General features: G+C 38.2%; 1 pseudogene; it reads left to right on the top strand.

Moving 5' to 3' along the window:
• Positions 1 to 1408: 1408 nt before the first annotated feature.
• On the top strand, positions 1409 to 3746 carry LOC119573034 (annotated as a pseudogene).
• The last annotated feature ends 1074 nt before the right edge of the window (positions 3747 to 4820 follow it).

The raw sequence follows: 4820 nt of genomic DNA, 5'->3' as shown, positions 1-4820 counted from the left end.
ATATACAAATAAATAAATGAATAAATATAAATATATTTATTTATTTATTCATTTGTATATATAATAAATATAATATATATATATGGACAGATAATGTAGATACATTATATAAAGTTATATTTTGATATGAAACATATATAGTATATATGTAAAATATACACATATATGTTTTGGTATTTTATATATACCGTTTATATAATATAATATATTATATATATATACTCTATATATATATATATATAAAAAATATATATGATGATTTTTAATATATATATAATAAAATATTATTATTATATAAAATTATATATATAAAATATATTAATTATAATGTATATAAACATACATATAGCTATATAAACACCTCTTTTGAGATTTATGTATATATATTTTTTCTTTACTATTTATGTTATATTGAAAATTTAAAATAATATCTTTAAAACATATATAATTTATATATTTCATATTCATATTCATATATATATATACACATGTATATATATACACACACAGATATATACATATATGTGTGAATATATATATTTATATATGTATAGATGCCATACATACCCCCAACACACCCACAAACACAAGCACACACACATACATATATGTTTGTATATATATTCATGAAGTGTATAGAAATTATAATCGTCTACATTTTATATATCATATATAAAACTTTATATTTTTGTTATAAAATTATATATATATAGCATGACTTTTATATATGTACACATGAATGCATCTCAGTTAGCATACGTACCTTTTATCCATTGTGAGATTTCTTTAAAGCCTCGTATTTTTTTCTTTCTTTTTTTTTTTTTTTTTTTTTTTTTTTAGGAAATTTGAATTTCCGATTGTTACTGTTTGAAAAGGGTTAATAATGGTTCCTTATAAATTACATAAAAATCATTAGAACACCCGCAATATCACTCTTTGTTATCAAAATACATTCATGTTCGTAATTGTGGTTGATATCTATTTCCATCAGCGTTTCTGACCAGTAATGAAGATCGATTCTTCGGACACTTCTTACATTCCTTTCCCCCGAGTATGCAGTTATCCTCAGCAGCACCTGGAGTGGGCGGGCGTAACGAAGAAAGTCGCCTGTGATTGGTCATCTAATTTACCGAAATGCTGGAGGCCTACAGTTGTCTCGCAAGGAACGATACACATTTACTTCCAGATATTCGATTACATTAATAAAGTATTATATAATCCATGTAGCTATATCCATATTTTGAAGTGCCGTGGAAAAACATGCGTAAAAGCAATCTGTCTAAGAGTGGAAGTAAGAAAAATAACAAGTCTAGGATAGTTTGGGCACTGCCCACCTCGTCCCGGCATTACCGACGTCCTTGAACGTACAGTTTAGAAATATAACTGAAATGAGAACGAAACTGTCCATGCCTCAGTATAAATAGGCCCGTACTTCCAAAAGACCGACAGAGTCGCTGAACTCGACCCTCAAATCACTTCTCCCTCACTCTCTTCTGAATACGTGAAAGGTAAGCAGCGTGGTCCGTCGTGAAGTAGAAATGATGTTTAGGAAGTGAATCTTGTTTCAGTTAATACGTGAAGTGTGCTGTGCTGTGTAAGGAGGATGCTGTGAGAATCATTTGCATTTCTCTCTAGTATTATCTATAATGCTTCTATTGACCGATTTTTTTTTTTTTTCTTACATGTAAAACTACGATGTGAATACTATTGAAGGCCTATGAAATAAGACTCGGATTCTTTCCCTAACCATCGCTTCTAAAGCGTTTTATAAACTCTAATATTTTCGCTTCATACGCGTTAGAAACTTCAATTAGACTTATATAACATGTGACCCTTTACTAAAGTCAGCATCAGCGTCAGCCAACCATGACTGATGAGCGTGGAAGTCGCATCTCAATTCTTTAAAATGCAAAGTTCTTGCGAGTGCGAAAAAGAAACAGAAACCTAAGTACCTGTGTTGTGAAAAACAAGAGATGTTAGCAATATTTCCTCAAAATTAAATATTACCATGATACTAAAATGCAGTCGTATAAGTGAAATCTTTTAGCGTGTTATTTGCATAACATGCTTGATTCATATAAGTGTGCAATCAACTTTTCGCTGTGCAAGTCACTAATTCAGAATCTATGTATTGTGCCTGTAAGTTTTCGATATACTTAAATAACCATGAGCTCCTCTGTTTCTTAGCCATTACTTACTTTTAATTAATAAACGCATGAGAAAATCTGTAAGAATTGCAAATTCATAACAATAAACTACGAGAATATGGACTAAAGCAGTTTAGCCTAATATAATTTCAATATATATCACGTTTATAAGCTGAATATTTTCGAGTGGGGAGCCATATTTTCTCCATATCCATCACTCACTCGGAGTCATTGTCCTGTATCTATAGTTTCTGTACACCAATTAAGTCTCGCTGCTCATCTGGGCGATAAAGTCCTCTCGGGTCAGCCCACACCGCATGGAGAAGTTGCACAGATAGAGGGGCGCGTGATTGGACTTTATTCCCAAATGAGTGATCGAGACGCGGGTCTTCCAATCACCGCTGCTCTAATCTGTGGAATTTCTCTTTGCAGGATGTGGCGCTTGACGACGACGCTACTACTGCTAGCTCTGGCCTCGGCCGAACCCCAGGGATACAATTACCCGGAACCCGACAACCAATACCTTCCTCCTGCAAAATGCAACCTTGCTCCTGTCACTTCCGTCGTCTACAACACTCAGCTTCAGACCTCAGTTCGCCTCCAGACCGTCAATCAACTCAACACTCAATACACAACCACGACCATTGTCAGGCAACAGGTGGTACCAACCACACTTTTCCAGACTCGAGTTCAGACGCAGGTCCAGTATCAGACCAGCGTTATTCGACAAACAACTATTCGTACTATTGATAGGTTTATCACACAGACCGTTCCAAGCCCACCTGTTGTACAAACTCGTTTCGTCACCTCAACCCGTGTGGTGCCACAAGTCAATTACGTCACACGTACACAGGTGCAGACTCAGGTTGTTCCTGTCCAGGTAACCAGCACTCAGATCAGAACTGTTATCCAGACTCTTACTAATTACCAGACGCAGGAGCGTCAAGCTACCCGTGTCGTCACTGTCCCAGGCCGTGACGTTGTACAAACTCGTGTTCAGACTGTTGTTCAGACCTCCATTGTCAGGAGTCAACAGCCAGCTATCACCCGTTTTGTAACATCCACACGTGTCCAACAGCTACTAAGGACATCTTCGTCCGTGGACAGGACGTTCTTTCAACTACTGTTGCTCAGCGTCAACAGTTATTCCTTTCACATCTGTGAACACTCGTTACCAGAATGTCGTTGCTACTCGTCAACAGCTAGTGACGAGAACCAATGTTGCTACTCAGACACGTATCCTCACACAGGTAGTGTCCCAAGAAGTGGTGCGTACACAGCTGGTTCCCACCACCATCTACACTACTCTCTTCGAGACAAGGGTTCAGCCATTCACACAGGTGCAGACAGTTGTCAGGACCCAATACGTCACACCGGTCCCCGTTGTACAAACCCGTCAGGAAGTCAGAACCTCTGTGCTCCAAGTACCCGGTCAAGACCGCGTCGTTAACCGCGAGGTGGTGCAGACCCAACAAAGACAAGAGCTCGTGTACCGCACAGTCAACCAACCTCGCCAAGTTACTATCACTCAGACAGTCACTTCCTCTTGTGGTTATAATTACGATGCACCGGCCGTACCCTTCAATTTTTAGAAAAAAACGACTACTTCGTGCCAAAACGTTTAAATCATGCATGATTTATATTTTTACCCACGAGGATATAAGTTGGAAAAATGACCGAAAACTTTTTCAACAAATCTGTTTATATTCGCTTCCAGTGAACTCTGGAAGTAAATGTGAAATACACACTAGTATCCTATACAACACTTTTTTATTACTCCTCATATGAAATATCTTTATGTATTACAGACAATCCATAGTAAGTATCTGTCAACTTGTTATTAATTACATATTAATTCTGTATTTTATGCAACTTTACTCTTATGTTCTATGAAAGTAAATTCTGTTATATATTGGAGGCATTACTTCTCATGAATAACTCATTCCATATCCACATTTCTAGATTCATCCATGTCAGTTTATACATCAACTTAATTTTATCAACTTTCAGTTAACTTAACTGGTGTAATGCTAACAATGTATTCTTTAGGATGAGGACGCTGCTGCTCTCCCTGTTGGTCGGCTGCGCCTTCGGAGCGTCTGTCGAGAGGCCTCGCCGTCAGATCTTCGGAGCTCGCATTAACCTCGAGTCCTCTTATTTGCCGCCAAAGGAAGAAGCCCAATGCAAGCCATCTGTGGTTTACCGTACGCAGCTACAATATTCTACCGTAGTCGTCCCATCAACTGTCTATAAGACAAATGTCCAGTACATCACACAAACATCCGTCCGCACACAGCAGGTCTTCACACCTTATACTCCACAGATCGTCCGCACTCAGCAGGTTCCTTCAGTGCGCTACCAAACACTCACTGTCACTCGCACTCAGGAAAACCTACGCACACAGCTCACACTCTCCCTCTCAGGTCAACTATGTAACTCGTACCCAGCAGAGTATCAGGACCCAAGTGCAATACCAGACACGGTATGAGACTCGTGTCCAACAGATATCTACCACTGTCGTTAGAAATGTCGTCTCAACACAGGTGGTTCCTCAGCAAGTGGTCAGCACCGTCTTAGAACACGACGGTATAAGGACACAGCAGTACCAGATCAAACTGTATTGTACACATCAGTATAGCACTCGTTTTTACGTAGTCAACGCACAGAACGTGG

The sequence above is a fragment of the Penaeus monodon genome, chromosome 5 (genome assembly GCF_015228065.2).
Source record: "Penaeus monodon isolate SGIC_2016 chromosome 5, NSTDA_Pmon_1, whole genome shotgun sequence".
Classification (NCBI taxonomy): domain Eukaryota; kingdom Metazoa; phylum Arthropoda; class Malacostraca; order Decapoda; family Penaeidae; genus Penaeus; species Penaeus monodon.
The sequence above is the reverse complement of the archived record's forward strand: the minus strand, read 5'-3'. Positions and strand labels throughout refer to the sequence as shown.